General features: G+C 51.5%; 1 protein-coding gene across 8 annotated transcripts in view; it reads left to right on the top strand.

The window, feature by feature from the left end:
• The first annotated feature begins 7,787 nt into the window (after positions 1 to 7,787).
• ZBTB21 (zinc finger and BTB domain containing 21) overlaps positions 7,788 to 18,641 on the top strand; it is a 42,999-nt gene continuing 32,145 nt past the window's right edge. The window contains exons 1-3 of one of the 8 annotated variants that reach the window (XM_060150971.1): positions 7,818 to 7,893; positions 9,307 to 9,396; positions 10,833 to 11,030. The gene's annotated coding sequence lies outside the window, so the exon portion shown is untranslated. Of the gene's footprint in view, positions 7,894 to 8,277; positions 9,397 to 10,832; positions 11,031 to 18,641 lie in introns of those variants that run through there. The other 7 variants (XM_060150972.1, XM_060150968.1, XM_060150967.1 and 4 more) reach the window with 7 other exon arrangements.

The raw sequence follows: 18,641 nt of genomic DNA, 5'->3' as shown, positions 1-18,641 counted from the left end.
TGCCTTCAGGACGAAATCAATCACTCCAGTCCATTGAGTGCAAGGGGAGGACTAAACCTGAAACGGAAATCAGATTTCAGAGGGATGCCCAAGCGTTTTTCCACGCTTACCTCTCTATCACATACTCTGAATACTTTATTTTTTTAATTTAGTCGATTTTTATAAGTCAAAACTTCTTGGGAATGTTGCCAAGCATCCTTTGAGAATCCTAGACGTATCATAGCCAGTGATACATCAAGTGAATTAAATACGCAGGCTTGGTAAAACCTCAGATGACATCACTGTGGTTTTCGGTCATGGGTCAGCCTCAACTATCAACTTTCGAAGTGTTGAAACATTGGCAATGATTTGCCTACCTTGTTAAGAAAGCAAGCAAGCATAAAAGGGACAGGGTATGTATTTTCAGAAGTAGTCATTTCACAGAGAACCAGACAGGATACCAAACCAATAGAGTCACATACTGAGGGCGGGATTCTGTCTAATGGAGGAAGCAGATCAAATCATTTGACCCAGTTTTTACGAGTGCTTCGTAAGCAAACTCCAAGTTCTATAATGTTTTATCAAGTCTAGTTCTATAGTTGCTATTTTAATATTAATTGGGGGGGAACTATTAAAGACGCTTAAATGTGTCAAATGTATAGCATAAAACATGACAAATATCAAAAGGCATCTTGGAGGTGATTAAGTACAGTAAGTACTTTCAAAATCAAATTTAAATGCACGTTTGTATTGCTTTTTTCAGTAGGGTGACTCACGTTCTGGACCAGGGTCAACGACGCTGACTCTTACTAAAGGAAAAGGGGCAAAGCTTTAAAGTCTCCAAGATTTTTTTAAAAAAGGAAAAAAGAAAGAAACAAAAAACAGTGGCATCTCTGATCTTTTAAAAATGGCTTCAGGGTCAGGGCTTCCCTGGTGGCGCAGTGGTTGAAAGTCCGCCTGCCGATGCAGGGGACACGGGTTCGTGCCCCGGTCCGGGAGGATCCCACATGCCGCGGAGCGGCTGGGCCCGCGAGCCACGGCCGCTGAGCCTGCGCGTCCGGAGCCTGTGCTCCGCAACGGGAGAGACCGCAACGGGAGAGACCGCAACAGTGAGAGGCCCGCGTACTGTAAAAAAAAAAAAAAAAAAAAAATGGCTTCAGGGTCAGATCAATTTAGTCAGCGTTTTTAGCCCTCTGTTCACTCTGTGCACGGAAACACACAAAGCTGGAGGTCCAAATGGGACAAAGTTAGCCATTTGTGAATGTCCTAGTGAGAGACACCCCCATTCCGCTCGTAGGTGCCCAGAACAAACTGCTGTTTGGGAAGGGCCGCCCCACCAATACCCTTTGCTGAGTTCGTTTTTCTCCCACAATCTGGTGTCTTGGTCTAGAGATCCAGAATGCCTGTCAGCTCCCTCGTGCCCGCCCTGGACCCGGCACAGCCTGTGTCAGGGATGAAGCTGGAACGCCTTGCTTCGTGGCCATTTACGGGAAGCGGGTGGCTGATTGATTCCAGAGCTCTCATTGTGGCACAGAGAGGACAGAGGCTGGCAGGGCCACCTCCTGCCTCAGGCCCGCCCTGCATCTGGGTCCCCGGGAGAGGCGGAACCGCCTGCCTCGGGCTCCACAGCTCTGAGCACACACGGGTCTCGCAGCGTTTACACCTGGACTGACAGTTCACATCTATTTCCCCAGAGAGGATGCCAGCTCCTTGAGGGCAGGGACCACCTGGTATTCATCTTTGCAGCCCAAGAGCCTGGGGCACGGCGGGCACGTAAATCATAATACTGAAGGCGGGGAGGGTGAAAAGGAGAGATGGCCGAGGGGTGGATCTGATCCGCTTCCCCACACACCTCACGCTTCACAGAAAAAGTAGCTCATCAAGCACAGGCCGTGGGCTGCAGGTCCCTCAGCTTCCTGCTTCCTTCTAGGTCTCCCGGCTGCACACGCCTTTCTCCCTGCCCCGACCACCTAACCTCAGCTCTGGGCCCTGGGTTACCCCTCCCGGTTAGAAGAGAAAGAAGATAAGGGCCGACCAGTTAACCGTGCTTCCACAGATCTGAAATATTTTCGGAGCGGCTTATCTGCAGGTCTCAGCCTTTGCTGTCTGCCCTGGTCTGACCTCTATTGCTCCACGGCCTGGCTTTTATGAGCCTCGCCTTCCTGGGGCGTAGACGGCAGTGGTCATTCTAAAGCGCAGGGGAGCCGTGTGGGTCTGATCACGATTGAGGGAAGACATTTGTGCAGCAGCGGCCGCCATTTTTCACCCTGCTCCACGGCCTGGGGACATAGATCCATCTTCCTTTACCAAAGGAATCCCACGGTGCAGCTATTAAAAGAACTGCATTCCTCCCCATCTTTCATGAGAGCAGCTTATGGAAGGGCACACAAGAAAACCCATCTAAATCCATGTTCTTTTTTTTTTTTTCCTTTTTTTTTTTTTTTGCGGTACGCGGGCCTCTCACTGCTGTGGCCTCTCCCGTTGTGGAGCACAGGCTCCGGACGCGCAGGCTCAGTGGCCATGGCTCACGGGCCCAACCGCTCCGCGGCATGTGGGATCCTCCCGGACCGGGGCACGAACCCGTGTCCCCTGCATCGACAGGCGGACTCTCAACCACTGTGCCACCAGGGAAGCCCTAAATCCATGTTCTTGTTGCACGGTTCATAATCAAATACCCAGAATTACAACTGCTATTGAAAACACACACACACACACACACACACACACACACACACACACACACACACACACACACAGAGTCCTCTCCCAATCTTGCCGAAGGCAAAAGGGCTGCTAGGAACTGGCGTTGAGGTGCTGACGTGATTCAGTTACTATCGGTGGCAACTGTCAGCCGAATTGGAGGACCTGGAGGTGTCTAGGTGTTTAAGGACCAGGGTGGTGGGAAGAGAGAGGAGGGGTGAGCAGGTCCTGCCTCTGAAGAAAAGAGCATGGCGGGCTGAAGCTTCTACTCGGGGGGTTCTTCAGTTCAGTACCCTCCCCTTTCTTACCATGATGTGCAAAGACCAGGCTTCTCAACAGTGAGGACACAGTGGAATTGACACTCAACCCAGCCCAGCCTCAACCATGCTCAGGAGAGAGCTGGGGCCCACCCAGTTCTGAGGCTCGCTGGCATCTCACATGGCAGACACCATGAGGGCGGTTGTCATGATCCATTCACAGAGAATCGAACGCTTCACCACTTCTCATTGCCTCCTTTTTCCTACATCATCATGTGCTTTTCAAAGACCTTCCCCCACGGCTGACATGGAAACAGGAACACTGTGTTCACGTGTCGTAGGTCAAATAGTAGCCTCCAAAAACATCTGGTCCCAATCTCTGGAACCTGTGATGTGACCTTATTATGGAAAAGGGGTCTTTGCAGATGTGATTAAGTTAAAGGTCTTGAGATTGGAAGATGATCCCTGATTACCTGGGTGAGGCCTAAATGCTGTCCCAAGTGTCCTTAGAAGAGAAAGGCCACAAGACAAGGAATGCCAGCAGCCACCCAAAGGTCAGAGGCCACCAAGAGATTCTCCCCTGTATCCTCCTGAGGGAGCGCGGTCCCGCTGGTACCTTGACTTCAGCCCAGTGATACTGACTTCAGATTTCTGACCTCCAGAACCATGAAAGAATAAATTTCTGCTGTTTTAAGTCACGAAGATTGGGATAATTTGTTAAAGAAACCACGGACAATGAATCCACCTCTCTCTACCTTAACCTGACTGTTTAAAGGGACAACCCCTCAGCTTAACAGGTTGGGCAAATTTGGACGTCTAGACACAAGTTCAAAATGAAACAGAGAATCACAGCCAGTTAAAACTTCGCACTTCCAGGGAATTCCCTGGCGGTCCAGTGGTTAGGACTCTGCGTTTCCACTGCCGAGGGTGCAGGTTCAATCCCTGGTCAGGGGTCTAGATCCCGTAAGCCACATGGCCCAAAATAATAATAATAATAAATAAAAACTTCCCACTTCCAAATATGTAGAGGCTTATGTTTTTAAACCCCAATTTACAAAAGGGCTGTTTGGTACAAGAGATACAAACAAGTCGAGTTATGGTATTACTGACACAGACTCAGACATCACTGTGATAGTCTCTGAGGGAAAACTGGCCATCGAGGGCAGATGGCCCAGGACACAGTGCTAGCGACAGGCCCAAAGCTCTGGGACTCACAGGTTCACAGGCACAGTCTCTGCACCAAGAGCCCAGAAGTGAAGCAGCTGACCTGCTAGCAGCCGGTAACCGATGAATAATGTCACAGCAAAGCCACCGCAGCACAGGGGCAGGAGGCCTGGGGCTGAAGCTTGGAGGAGAAACGGGATCTGCCAGCAGGCTGAATAGGAAAAGGGCATCTGGGCAGTGCCGGTCCCAGCCATGCGTGGCTGGAGCAGTTGGTGCAGGGGGGACGCCCAGAGCCACCTCCACTCCACTGAGGCCGCAGACAACATCCAATTTGCACTTAGATAAATCGGACTAAAAACGTTCTGGGTTGGCACGGAAAGGCGCAAACCCGAAGCAGGAACGTGGCTGAGTGGCTACAATGACTGGCCAGAGGCCCTGGAGCCAGGGAGCGGCAGCAGAAGGGCAGGTGAGGACAGATCAGGGGTGTTTAGAGGTAGATTGATAAGACTGAGTGACGGCTGAATGCAGACACTGAGAGAGAAGAGTCTAAAATTACCATCAGCCTTCTGGCTGGGGTGACAGGGCAGTCCCACTAAGTAGGACAGGGATAGGGGAGGAAGAAAAGGTTCAAGGGATGACAGAAAGAACTTAGGAAGTTGTGCTATGTGAGCGCAGAGCTGTAGGTTATCCAAACGGTGATATCTAACGAGGAGCTGTCCAGATAAATGATGTGAACCGTGTCTAAATAAATCTACATGTACATGGAGCTAGAAATCCTGCCGGGATGCATCCGTGTGTGGAGGACACACAATAAAAATATGAACTCAAGGTCAGGCACCACGCTGGGCACCGGGCAGGCAGAGGGGAACAGGAAGCCCACTGAGGGGGAGAGGCTGCTGTCAGGCAAATCCAATAACAAGTGCACACGTGTATAACAAGCTACACAAGCTGCTATGGGAGCACAGAGGGGGGCCCCAAATGCAATGAGGCTGAGTGATAACAGGGGAGGGGGCTGGGGGAGTCCTGGAGGAAGGAACGAGAACCAGCAAGATAAAATTATCAAGGGGAGACTGAGTGTGCACAGGGCAGGGGGAGGAAGAGCTCAGGGGAGAGGACAACGGACAAGGACACTCAGAGGTGAGAGGCAGAGTGTGACTTGTTCGGAGAGGACGTGTGTCCACGTGGGTGCCGGGGGACGCGGGATTAGAGGCGGGCTGTCACCAGTTTGGTCAGTCACATTACGAAATTTGAATGTCATCCTTAAAGCAGTAGAGAGCCATCAGCAACTTAAGCAAGGGAGTGGCATGACACCTTTGGCTTTTTAAGAGGATCACTTGAACTGCAGCACGAGGGTGGATTGAACGGGAACATGCTGGAGGCTGGGGAGCAGTTAGGAAGTTGGGGACTGGCCCGTGGTTACATTATCAGAGGTACAGCCAGGAGGTGGATGGCCCCGATTTGGTGACGGGCCGAATACTGGTGATGAGGGAGGGGCTCTGGCTCAGGCAGCTGGGCTCACGTCCCAGGGATGGACAGGACGGCATGGGGTGAGTGAAACAGGAGGGCCACGGTCAGAACGTCAGGAGACCCAAACTGTGAGGACGGTCTGGGCAGAGGAGCTGACACAGGAGGATGAGAACCAAAGGTCAGATAACGGGTAGAAAATCCAGGGGAGGGAATTCCCTGGAAGTCCAGTGGTTAGGACTCTGCGCTCTCACTGCCGAGGGTGCAGGTTCAATCCCTGGTCGGGGAACTAAGGTCCCGCAAGCCGTGTGCTGCGAGGCCAAAAAAGAAAAAAAGAAAAGAAAATCCAGGGGAACGAAGCATCACTGAAACAAGCAGGTTTGAAGGAGGAATTGGTAGGGTCACAAACCAAAGAGCCAACTGAACAAACTGCTGGATTTAGCAGTCAGGTCTCTTTTAGTGAAATGGCCTGATCACATGGCTTAAAGAGGAGACACCAGCGTGTATCTTCCTGAGGCAGCGGGAAGGGATGCAGGCAGAAGGCGATGGCTTTTGGCATACGGTACAGTACACTGAAAACTAGAAAACCCAGCTTCTAGCTCTGGTTACACAGCTGGTACGCGTTTTCTCACCCGTAACGTGGGGACAACTACGTGTGCTCGCCCAGCCTAACCACAGGGGACCCTAAAACTCAAGGCCCTTTGAAAGACTTATAATCACTGTTCTTTTAGTTCAAAGCCACTTTTTGCTCCACCACCATTCAGTTCAAAATACAAAGACACTTTTTCAAGCGTTTAAAGAGTTGCAGAAGAAAACTTTTAGGTGCAAGATTCTTCCTTTGAGACTGAGTCCTCTTAAAATTAGTGGAACGAAAACAACTGACAATAGAGCTGTTCATTTTGCAACACGTTTTTAATTTTAATCAACCTAATGCGAGATTATTTCTTGCACATGTTCCTCAGACGTTTCATAAATTTTTTTTTACCTAGGGTCGTATGTATAAACTCAACTTTAAAAAATTAAATTTATCTGAAAACTGACATTTGGAAAATATTAAACAACATGGATTTAAAAGCCAGCAATTTAAGCATTGGTCCTAAAAATTATCACTTTAAAAGGCAGTCTCGGGAATTCCCTAGCGGTCCAGTGGTTAGGACTCAGCGCTTCCACTGCAGGGGGCACCGGTTCCATCCCCGGTCGGGAGACTAAGATCCTGCATGCACCCCGGCCAAAAAACAAAACAACATGCGGTCTCCTCTCCATTCCAATGTGATGTGTTTTGTTTACCTTGCCTAACAGAACCTTTCTGTAGAGTTAGTGTGTACAGTTTGGCATTTCTGTTACACCAATCTTCTGGTTTTGAATGAGAGGGAAGTGAGTTTTCTAAATAATGGGCTTGTAATACTCATGCAAGAAAACGACAGTCTACGAGACAGCAATTGAGAATTGATATTAGAGAAAGTAAGTTAGTTGCCCAGCGATCGCTTAAGCCAATGCCTATTAAAAATGAAGGTTTTGTCTGTGAACACGCAGCTGACAAGTGGATGCCACGCGAGGCTGAAGAGCAGAGCTGCCACCCCCATCTGCTCAGGCGGGGTGAACCTGGAGGCCCGTTCACCCCAAGTCAGCACCGAGCGGTCCCCAGCGATCAGAACGTCCAGCTGGGAGGAAGCGTTAGCGCCCAGGTTGGTTCTCAGCAGGTCGGACGCCCCGTCGAGAGGCGTCCGCGCCGCCGAGATGCACCTGGACCCGCGCACCAAGGGGCTGCCGTCGGAAAACAGTCCTCCGAGGGCCGAGCGGAGGCGCCGCCGCAGCGCACCGGGCCGGGAAGGGGCACCACCCGGCGAGCCCACCGGCGCGTGTCCCCGCGGCGCCAAACCCACCGGGACCGCCAGGCAGAGCGCGGTCCGCGCCTCCGCGATACGCGTCCCTCCAGCCGCCGCTGCCTCCCATCAGGGCGGCCCACGGGGGAGGCGCGCCCCGCCTCGAGCGGGGGGAGGACGCCGGCGCGTGCGGCTCAGGAGGAGGAACACCGGGCGGAAGGCGCGCGCGGGAGGACGCGGCGGCGGTAGCGGCCAGCCGCCTGCCATCGGGCCCGCCCCGCCCGGCCCCCCGCGCCGCGCACCTCCCTCGCCCCGCCCCCCCGGCGCCTGGCGGCCAATCACAGGGCCGCGCACGTGACGAGCGCTGCCTGCGATGACCTCATCCCTGGTGTGGGATGACGTCAAATTCAAGATGGATGGAATCACAGCGGCAGCGGCGGCTGCGGCGCGCGCGAGCCGAGTGTGAGCGGGAAGGGGCCTGGCGTCTGCCTCGGGGCTGAAGACCGGTGAGTAACTGTCAGGCCCCTGGCCCTAGGAGAACTGCGGGGCCCGTGGGAGGCCACAGCCTCCCCGCAAAACGCGGCCTTTCCTGACGTAACTCTGAGGTGATTTCTCTCCTCCTTTTTCTCTCCGCCGGCGGGTTGCGGGCTCGGAGCGCTTCTGCGCGTGCGCCGGGCCCGGCTCTCACCGAGCATGCCCCGGGCTCCCACGTAGCCCGTTGTGCCTTCACACTGCGCATGCTCCTTGCCCGCACTTGGCCTCGCCCTCGCCACTGCGCACGCTCCGTCCCTCACTGGGCTTCCCTCGCCAAGCCCGGCGCCCTTGCGCCGGGCGGTTGGGGCGCCTTCCGGCCGCGGGCGCGTGCTCCATCCCGGGCAGGCGTGGAGGCCGGCTGGTGTCTGCCGGGGCGCGCGGGCGTACGCGGAAGCTGCGGGGCCGGGGGACCCCCGCACCTGCCGCGGCCCGCGCCCCCGCCCCACCGGCCCTCGAGCCCCGCCTAGCGGCCGCCGGCGCATCCAACCATTGACCCGAGTGGACTGCTTGCCCCGCCTCGCCTCGCCTCCTGGCCGGCCCCCCGCAGACCCCCGGGAGGACCGGTCTCCCCGACTCTCCAGCGCTGGCCCCGAGCGTCTCTGCTGGAATGCGGAGCGCCTCCCCCGCCTCTCGGGAAAGCCCCCGTCTGAAACCTGCGGCCGGAGGCGTAGGTTGCCGACCGGCCGCGCTGGAGACCCCCGCCCAGAGACCTCCGCGGGCCGGACTCCCCGAGATCTTTTCTCGCCCAGACCGCTTACCTGGCGCGCGTTCACTGGCCCCCGTACGGGAGAGCATGGCTGTGACCGCGGGAGCGCCCCTCGGTCCCGGCCCTCCACCCGGGTTGCTGCGCGCTCCGACCGCAGCGCCGCGCGGTTCTGGAGGACGCCGCTTCGGCAGCACCGTTCAGAGGGGTGACCGTAGAGACAGGTTCTCCAGCGGGGCGGCCTGGCAGTGGGAGGTGGGGGAAGCGGTGACCGGAGCCCGCGCAGTGCACAGCGCCCTGGGGGTCTTAGGGCGGGAGCCACCAGCCCCGCTCACGCCCGGCATCTGAGGGCGCCAGGTATTGCGCAGCATCCAGGACTGTTGACAGCGGTGACCCTGCGTCATCCATGGGGAGCCTGCGTTGTGGTCTGATTCCTTGTTCGGAAGAAAGTGGGTTAATCCGTGTCAGAAAGGCTTCTCGTTGACAGTTACTTTTGAAAACTTTTACCCGCTGGTGCTTGGAGTAAATCCTTCATCCACCTTAATGACTAATAGTCATGACGTTTAAATATGAGTACCAGTAAATATCAATGGTAAAAAGAAAGTAGACATGGGGGGCATTGGTTCACTTCAAAATAACGTTGCATCTAATTTATTCTTACTTTTTACACTGTTTGGTGTAGAATGTGCTTCATTCTCTGGAAATAAAAGTTGCAAAGGATATGACCCCTGCCCTTGAGGAACCTGACCGTGTTCATGGCAGGGCGTGTTAGGTGTGTAACAGGAGAGGAGCCAGGGTATTGAGAGGGTCTCTGGGTGAGGGGAGACGACCAGAGGGACCAAAGCCAGCGGGGGTGAGGAGAGCAGACGCCAGAGCTGACCACGAGCAAGGCTTGACGGGCGGTGGGCACTGGCTAGAAAGGAAAGAGGAGAGGTTTCCAGTTTGGGAGACCTGCTGGCTGGCAGCACACCGAACTAAACAGGAAATACGTGGGGACCGGCAGATGTGGGAGGGTAGGGTCCTAGGTACCATCCTGGACAAGAGGGCTGTCCTGTGATGGACGAGTCCCGAGAAGCCTCAGCAGGGATACAGAGTTGGAAGTCATAGGCCGGTAGCAATTAAGGCCACAGGCACTCACGCACAAAGCGAAGACCACGGCCATGCGCCGCTATCTGTGCCGGATGCTGGAGCAGCAGAGATGCGCCAGCCCAGGCCTCGAGCCTTGGTAATGGTTTCTCTCTTTACGCACCTGCTGGGCCTGCACTAAGCATTAGGAACACACAGCTGACAACAGGGCTTCTTCCTTTTAAGGACTCTCATGAGAGGGTAGATATAAAGGCCGATCATTCAAAATAGATGTGTTATTGCAGAGGGGACGAAGTACTGTGGTAGCTTAGATGGCTGAGCTACTGGCCAGGAGCACATCACTAGAGCTTTGTAGAGATGGTGACGTTTGAGCTGGATCTTTCTGTAGAGGTTAGCCAAGTAAAGGAAAGGTAAGAAAGACAGTCGGTGGGAATTGGGTGTGCAAGTTTGTAGGGTAGATGCTCACCCTCATGCTGTCCAGTAAGGGTGGAGAGACGAACTGTGATCAGAATATGAAGACTCTTGCATGCCAGTCTGTAGAGTGTGCATTTTATCTAGGGAGGAATAGAGAAGTCAATATAGTATTCTAAAGGGCACCAGTGGGACCAGCTCTGCTTTAGGAAAACAAAAGGCACGGACTCCACTCCTGCATCTAATCAGAGTGTCAGAGTACAGAAAAATCAACAGATATTTATTGTTGTGTGAGACACCACGTTGGGCATTGTGAAGAGTGTCAAAAGACATTAAATTGATTCCTAGTCCTTAAATAGCTTTTACATTTCTGCTGGGGAGACAGACAACTTACAGTATTCGGCACTGAATAAACACTGCGTAAATGGTGCCCCTCTGTAATGCTGCAGTTGAAAGGCGTTTGCTCGTTACAAACTGCAGTGGTCGAAGAAGGTGTGTATATTAGTTAGCTAGGGCTGCCGTAACAGAGCACCACAGACTGGGGGCCCTGAACACCAGCAATGTATTTCCCACAATTCTGGAGCCTAGAAGGGCAAGATGAAGGCTCTGGCAGGCTTGATTTCTCCCGAGCCCTCAGCTTGTGGACGGTCATCTTCTCTGTCTTCACATGGTTTCTCTCTGTGTCTGTGTCCTTCTCTCCACCTCTTACAGGAACACCAGTCACGTTGGATTAGGGCCCACCCTTAAGGCCTCATTACAACCTACGGTCTCTTAGAAGACCCTGTCTCCACATACGCTTACATTCTGAGGTGCTGGGGGTTAGGACTTCGACCTAGGAATCGCAGGGGACAGTCCAGCCCACGACCGAAGGCTTAATGGAGGAAATGGCCTTGAGCTGAGCTTTGAAGGGTGAGTAACGTTCAGCTGAGTGGGGGCGGGGGCGGGGGGTCTGGGACATTGCAGATTGGGTGACAGGAGAAGCAAGACCTGCGGGTGGTGTCTCAGAGACAAAGTATCTGAAGCAGGAAGTTATCACGAGGCGATAACTAAAGGAAAGAAAATTTAAAAAGTAGTTTGAAACCAGATTTACAGAGCCTTGAAGTCCATGTTTTTAAAGTTTTTCATTTTAACCTAATGGAGAACCATCGTTTTTATCATTTTATTTCTTTTTAGTCAGGTCTTAGGTCTCAGCTAAACTGTCACATCGAGGCATTTCCCGACCATCCCCTCCAAACTCTGGTTCCCTACCCCCCGTCATAGCTTCCTATTTATTTCCATTGTAGCTCTCAGCACAGTCAAAAGTTATCTTTTTTTACTTGTTTCCCTGTTCATCGTCTGATTTACCCCACTGGAAAGCGGGGGCCTTGTCTGTTCTGTGCGACCCTGTATTTCACCTGTGTCTGTCTGTGCCTTGCCTGTAATAGGAGCTCGGTAAAGAAGCTGAGTTCATAATAGTAATACCTAATGTGTGCGTCCAGCGGACGATCAGAGTTTTGCTTTCGGAAGCTCAGTCAAGGTGGATTTGGAGGCCATGATAGGAAGGACGAGTACCACTTGGAAATCTATTAGTCAGGGTCCTTTAGTGACAAGAGCAGAAACTGCCAGGCCAGCTTGAATAGAAGAAGAAATTGAAAGGTAGAGAGAGGGCTGCTCTTGACATTGAAGGAAAGACAAAGAATTGGGCCGGGAAGGACGAAGACCAAGGTAACTGCAGGAGCCCGTGTAGCGGGCACTGCAGGCTGCACTTCCAGGCCAGGGCTGAGATAAATCAGCTCCGCTAGTTGCTGCCTTTGTTGTTCTCAGCCCATATTCCAAAGGAGAAAGTTTCTAATGGGCTGGGCATTGGTTGTGTGCCCAGTCCTGAGCGAGGGGAGCACAGCACCTCAGACTCCTCGGGACGGGGGTGCTCCAGCAGGAGGGGCACAACAGGAGGCTGCTCTGTTAACCGGGCTGCGTTCTGCTGGGTGAGGGGGCGCGCACACCCTAAGACCAAATCAGACCTCCTCTCCACACAAAACCTGTGGTGAGATGGGGTCCAAGGGGGTGACATCGCTGCTCTTGAAGGGTCAGATCAGCGAGGCTGGCTTTGAATGCCCAGGCGCTTTCGAGGATGTCTGGACATCTGCGTTGTCTCCAAGTGAGCCATGATGAGATGGAAACTCAGAGCTGACTGCCTGCCACCATCTCATAGTAAAATCAAATGGACAGAGTCAGGCCAGACCCAGAGGTGAGGGTTTGGGAGTGAGCGGGGGTGTGTTTATATTCCGAAGCCAAATGCAGATGCTGTTTTTCTAACTACGTGTTTGCTTTGTGTTATATGCATTCCTTCTTTCTCCCGGTGTCATGGTTAGGGCTATATAAGCGATCTCCAGCATTCCAAAGGCTTGTGTGCCCAGAGTTCAGTTTCACGTTAATGTTTTGGATTAAAGAGAGATTTTCCTATAGAACTGGAGTAAGGGTTTTGTGGGCTGGTCTTGGAGCAAGTTTGATTTACAGTGTACCTTAGCTCTGATACCAGCCTGAGTGTTCGTCTCCAAAACTCGAAAGCTGCTGTGAGGTTATTTGGTCCCTTCTCATCTCCCCTTCTGCGCCCACTGTTCACCTCCTGATGTCCTTCTATCCGAGTGTCTAGCTCTGCTTTGCTTCTGTTTATATCCCTGGAATGTTCTATAGTCCAGAACTGCCTACTTTCCTCCATCTCCTTAAAAATCGTAACTTCCTACAGTTGGTATAAAGAGGGAATTATTTGCACTGAATTATGTTATATTAAGATATGAATTCCCTGCCCCTCTTAGCACTCGGTACCTGAGGACTTTGAGGCGGTGGTATGAAATAGTTTTCTGGAATCCAGTTGTGAAGTGCGCCGCAGCCATTCTAGGGAATTGGAACTTCATTCAGGCCAGGGGCTTCTGGAGTTTTTAAGCCCTGGCACTATTAGATGCATGTTTCTGGAAAGTATCTACGGTAGAATGGTGAAGAGTGGAACCTGTAGTATTGATATCATTATAATTGTCCGGTAAGCAATGAGTCCCCCATCTTCCCGCAGGTCCCCACCGTTCACTCATCGACCCTCCCACCCCTCGGCCAAATTAACTGCTTCCTGTAAACAGTATTCTCGGCACTTTTTGTATGCTTCGTTATGTTTAGTCTCACATGTCTGTCCTACCGTGGAAACGTTCAGGAAAGGAGGAAGAGAAGTAGAGTGCCCGCATGCAGACGGGAAACACCACATGCACCAGGAGCTCGCACACATACGGCGCCTTTTGTTCTTCGTGAGAATCCTGCGTGGTGGGCAGTGTTAGCCCCATTGAACAGGTTGAGGAAACGTGTGCTCAGGTTGAGTGACCTCTACAAGGTTACATACTTAATAGGCGGCAAAGCCAGGATTTGAGACAAGTAGACTAATTTGACAGTCTTTCCCGTGGAGCTGCAGTGACGGCCATGAATTGTTAACTGTATAAAGATTCTCTCATTTTGAAATATCAGGAAACAACATGAAATAGAAACAATTTAGGCAGAGTTTGGGGAGATACTTGTGTGCAGGGACCCAAGTGGTAGGCAAGCCCGCCTCGCTTCAGGAGCTGGTTTTCCCGGGGGTTTCCTCCCAGCCTCTTCTATGGTAGAGGGACCTTTTCTTTCATGTTTCACCCACTTTTCTTGTAAGAGCACCAAGGTTTCCACCGTGACTGAGTGGTGGCGGTAGCTTGGGCGCTGGAGGCTCATGCAGACGAGCAGTGGGCAGGAGGGGCCAGGGATGCAGCGACAGCGCACATGTCCGCGTCAGAGCCTTCAGACCTGGGATGCTCTGTCCTCTGTGAGTCAGAGGTCCTGAGTGTCCACGAGAGATTGGAGTTTGATGACCCAGCAGATTTATGGAGGAGAAGGTACCTCCAGCACGAAAGCTGGCCTCACCTGAGGCTGCAGAGCAGACAGGCACGCGGCTTTGAGCGTTCGGTCTGCACATCCACCAGCTACAAAGGGTTTTCTGGATTATATCATGACACGCAGCAGTCATGATTCTCACCCCCGTTTTTGCCTGCGTTCTTAGTGTAGCATTTTATATTTTTAATGAAGTTGTGAAGCTCAATCAATATACCTACTGTGTCATTAAAACACAGAAGTCCAAAATGTTAATTGTTTGCAGCTAGACCAGGAAAGGGGCCATTGTTAAGCTTTGATGATTGAATTAAAAGGTAAAAGCAAGGGCCTCTGCGTGAAGGAGAGGAGTCTGCACTGTGTGCTCCTGTCACCCCAGACACCGAGAGCCCTTGTCCTGGGCTCCTGAAGAGGATGGGAGAGGTCACTGTCCTCCGATGACCCTTGGGGGGCCTTAATTTTGCTCCGGGGGCCTCATGCCTCCACCCCCTCCCCAGCCTCCTGACCCGCCCTCCCCTACGTGTGTCTTTTGCTCCAGCTAGGCACTTGGCCTTGGCTCTGTACTGAACACACTGCTCCTGTCCTTGAAGTGTCCTTCACCCTTCCTTCCTGACGCCCATATTTTCTGAGTCCTGCCTGTTCAGGACACTTCTTTTGTAGAATCCCTTCCCTGACCTTCCTCTCACCTGGACCCAGTGCCATCACCTGTGCTCCACCTGTACCTCTGCGCCCTGCCGCCGGGTGCTTAGCGCACCGGAGCGTGTGGTGGTTTGACTTGCCCCGTTCCCACGCAAGGCCAGGAGCTGTAAGGCAGGACCATGCTTGTCAGGCTGCCACCCTCCCTGTCTGGCCAGTTCTAGCACATACTAGACCGGTGCCCAACCATGAGAAGTGTGTAACGTGATGACCAAGAGTCCAGGCTCTGGGGCCCGACTCCCAGCCCCACAATTAACTGACTGGGTGACCTTAGGCACACTGCCTGACCTCTCGATGCCTCGGTTTCCTAATTTGTGAAACAGGGATGATGGCAGTACCTAGCTCAGATGTTTATGTGGGAATTAAAAGGTACGGTATGCAGGTGAAGAGCATGGCCTCCAGAGCCAGGTCACCTGGTGTGAATTCTGCTGTGCTCCTGACTGTGCAAACCTGAGCCTCAGGCACATAGCCTTAACCCTGTGCGCCTCAGTTTTCTCAACTGTAAAATGGGGATAATGATGGTACTACCTCTTAGGGTTGGTGTAAGTATTGAGTTAAAGCCTGAAAACTGTTCACAGGGCTGCGTGGCAGAGCAAGCGCTCAGATGTCAGCTGCTGTTCGCGCCCGATCAGTGTCTCGGGAATGGTATGGAAAAATCAGTACCTGGAGCTGTTCTGCACTGTGATCAGGAATTTGGACATGCTTAGCCACTTCTCAAGCAGGCGCTCTCGATGATGACTATAAATTAAGGCTAGAGGCGAATGAATGGTTTTAAATTCCAAATACTTTTCAGGGACGGAGACCATTCCTCTTACAACTCAACTCTCAGTGACTTATTTTTCCCTAATTTCCTGTTTCATTCAAAAAGTATGGAAGTCTGTGGTTTAGGGATTAGAAGCAGTTACTTAGAACAAAAATAGAGGTCACGATAATTTGAAGGAAGAAAAAGAAGGAAACTTTTCCCAACAATGAACAGTGAGAAAATGCGGGTTTCTTGGCCTGTAGGAATAGGGAGCGGATGATATGTGCATTAGCGTTGCTTCGTGTCCAGGGATGTAGAAAATCTCACTTGGTTTAGTCCTCACACAGTCGCTTGGTTTCTTAGTTGGGGTTCCCCCAAAAGCAGACCCTGAGACAAGGATTCAAGTGTAGATGTTTATTTGGGAAGTGATCCCAGGAAGCATAAGAAAGGTTGCAGGGAGGGCTTCCCTGGTGGTGCACTGGTTGAGAGTCCGCGTGCCGATGCAGGGGACGTGGCTTCGTGACCCGTTCCGGGAGGATCCAACATGCCGTGGAGCGGCTGGGCCTGTGAGCCATGGCCGCTGAGCCTGCACGTCCGGAGCCTGTGCTCCGCAACGGGAGAGGCCACAGCAGTGAGAGGCCCGCGTACCGCAAAAAAAAAAAAAGGTTGCATGGGAAGTGAAGCAGGAAAGGATGCCCGTGAAGGGTACATTAATTACCAGGTTCCTGCTCACATTTAGAATATCTAAAGTGAATTCCTGAAAAAAGTCTGAACCAATTTTTTAAGCTTCATCTCAAGTAAGGACATCCTTCCAGTTCTGGCAGAAACCTTGGAGACACCCTTACCTCCTCACCTTCTTACCCTCTGCAGTCAGTCCGTTAGAAATCCTAATGACTGTCTTTACCTCCACCGCTGCCCCGCTGGTCCAGGCACTGTCCTGTCTCACCTGCATCAATGCGGTGGACTCCTAGCTGACTTCCCAGCTTACACCCTCTCCCATGGTCCATTCTTTGCAACAAAGCCAGAGGAATCTTTCTGAAACAAAATTCAGGTTGTTGTCATTCCTCTTCTCAGAATCTTCCAACAGCTGCCCTGGTAAAAAGTGCAGTCCCTCCGGTGGTCCCCCCAGCCCTGCACAGTGTCTCCCCAAGCTCCTTCAGTGTCATCATCCACGGCTGCTTCAGCTCTGCTCCAGCCCTGCTGTTACCTCGTCTCTTCCCTATGCCTATATGCTCTTCCCTCAGTGATCCTTATGGCTCATCCTTGCGTCCTTCAGGCCTTCTGAAATGTCACTTTGTTGAGTGAGTGAATAGGTGAATGACGTGAAGTTCTGGTAAAATTTGTAGTATGTTATAGGTGCTGAATAAATGGTAGCGATTATGGTTTTCTTTCCTGATTCTCACAGTAACATCATTATCCCTGCTTTACAGTGGGGAAGACTGAGGCTCAGAGAGGTTGATTAGCTTAGAGCACTGACCTTCAAACTGTCTTAACTCTGACCCACAGGTAATCTAGAGATGATTTAAAGTATATGGGAGGATGTGCGTAGGTTATATGCAGATACTACACCATTTTATATAAGGGACTTGAGCATCTGTGGATTTTGGTATCCGCAGGCTTCCTGGAACCCATCCCCTGCAGATACTGAGGGACCACTGTACATCTCACCCCAGTGCCGGCTTACATGTGTGGAAATGTATGCGTATAACTTGTGAAAGTTTCACGAGATCGTAGTCAGCCTTACTACATTTGAGACATTTGGACTTTTCTACTCTGCCCTAGTCATTTTTTTCAGTTGTTCACTTCAGACCACTAAATTGATTTTAAGAAACCCTTTTGAAAAGTACTTGTCCAAGCCTTTGATTCTGCATCTGCTGTTTTTCCCTGTGGCAGCATCTGAACTAGCTGTCTCAAAAATTAATTGCACTAAAAATAGTGTTCACAACACGGCTGAGTTATGAGGGTGGCATTATAAGCTTATTTTTTTCTCTGCTGACCTCTGTAAATGATGACAGGGGTTTCTTTGCACATAAATAGATGTGTGATTACAAAGACAGTATAGTAGGATTAAGGGAGAAATTTAAATGGCTAATCAAAAAAAAGGAAGGGACAATCTCCTTCTCAAGCACTCACCATGGAGGTGAAGCGATGCCAGGCAAGAATGAACCGCAGCTCGGTACAAGCTGACCAAGGCAGTTGTCTGTGGACGGGCTCCAGGCGTTGTCTCTGGAAGCAAAGTCACGTCTCCAGGTCAGTCAAATGGAGTCAGTACCTCAACAGGAGCCAGATCAGTGGTGGGAAGACCGGGGATCACACTTGGTCACTCCAGGTGGTGGCCTGGGAAACTCTTCCCTGCAGATTCTCCTGAAGAGCGCAGAGGCTAGTTGACCAGCAAAGCCTGGTCCTGTGAAGCCCGAGGAGAACCTGCAAACGTGCGGGTACCTTGTTTGGTGTATCTCTAGCTCACCCTCTAGGGAATGATAAAACTGTCCAAATAGTCTTAGTTACTCTGAATCCATTTTATATTAAAAAATAAATGTCATAACTATTTTAAAGAACAAGATGGCATTATAAAACCAAGCCAGAGACGAGACATTACCGTAGCAGCAGCCTGAGGGAAGTGTCAGATTTGGAGAGTCAGGTGTCCTCTCTGTGTGAAATGGCTTCATCTTCGTCAGAGGTTAATCTGGACCCTTTTATGCTGAATTAAATATCTATTAACCCTGCAGTTTCTGAAAATTAATTGCACATTTGTCAAGTCCTTACTAGGTATGACATACAGGCTCATGTAATTTTCGCAGCAACCCTAAAGGAGGGCACAGTTGTTAACCGTCTCACGTGAGGGACCTGCTAATCTGAGATGCTAGTGGACCACAAGGGAGGATCTCAACCCCAGCCTCTTGGCAGACACCCACCCCTGCCACCAGCCCCCCACTAGGCCTTTAGATCTCACCTTTAGATTTGAAGGGAGTTTCAGTGAAATCTCAAGTCAAACCCCTTAGTTTAGAATTAGTATAATTAAGTGTAGATCCAGGCTAAAGCTTCTACTGTGCTATTGTTGAAAGTGTAATTTGGTAAGGAAATAGTGTTCGGATTGCAAGGTGTTTAGCATAAGAAAGAAAACAAACTTCTTTATTCTTTAATATTTCTAACCTTTGCTAAACACTTTGATGCAATCGTAATTAGCAAATGATTTTCCTCTTTCC

This window comes from Lagenorhynchus albirostris, chromosome 5 (assembly GCF_949774975.1).
Source record: "Lagenorhynchus albirostris chromosome 5, mLagAlb1.1, whole genome shotgun sequence".
Taxonomy (NCBI): domain Eukaryota; kingdom Metazoa; phylum Chordata; class Mammalia; order Artiodactyla; family Delphinidae; genus Lagenorhynchus; species Lagenorhynchus albirostris.
Note: the sequence above shows the minus strand (reverse complement) of the source record. Positions and strands in the feature narration are given on the sequence as shown.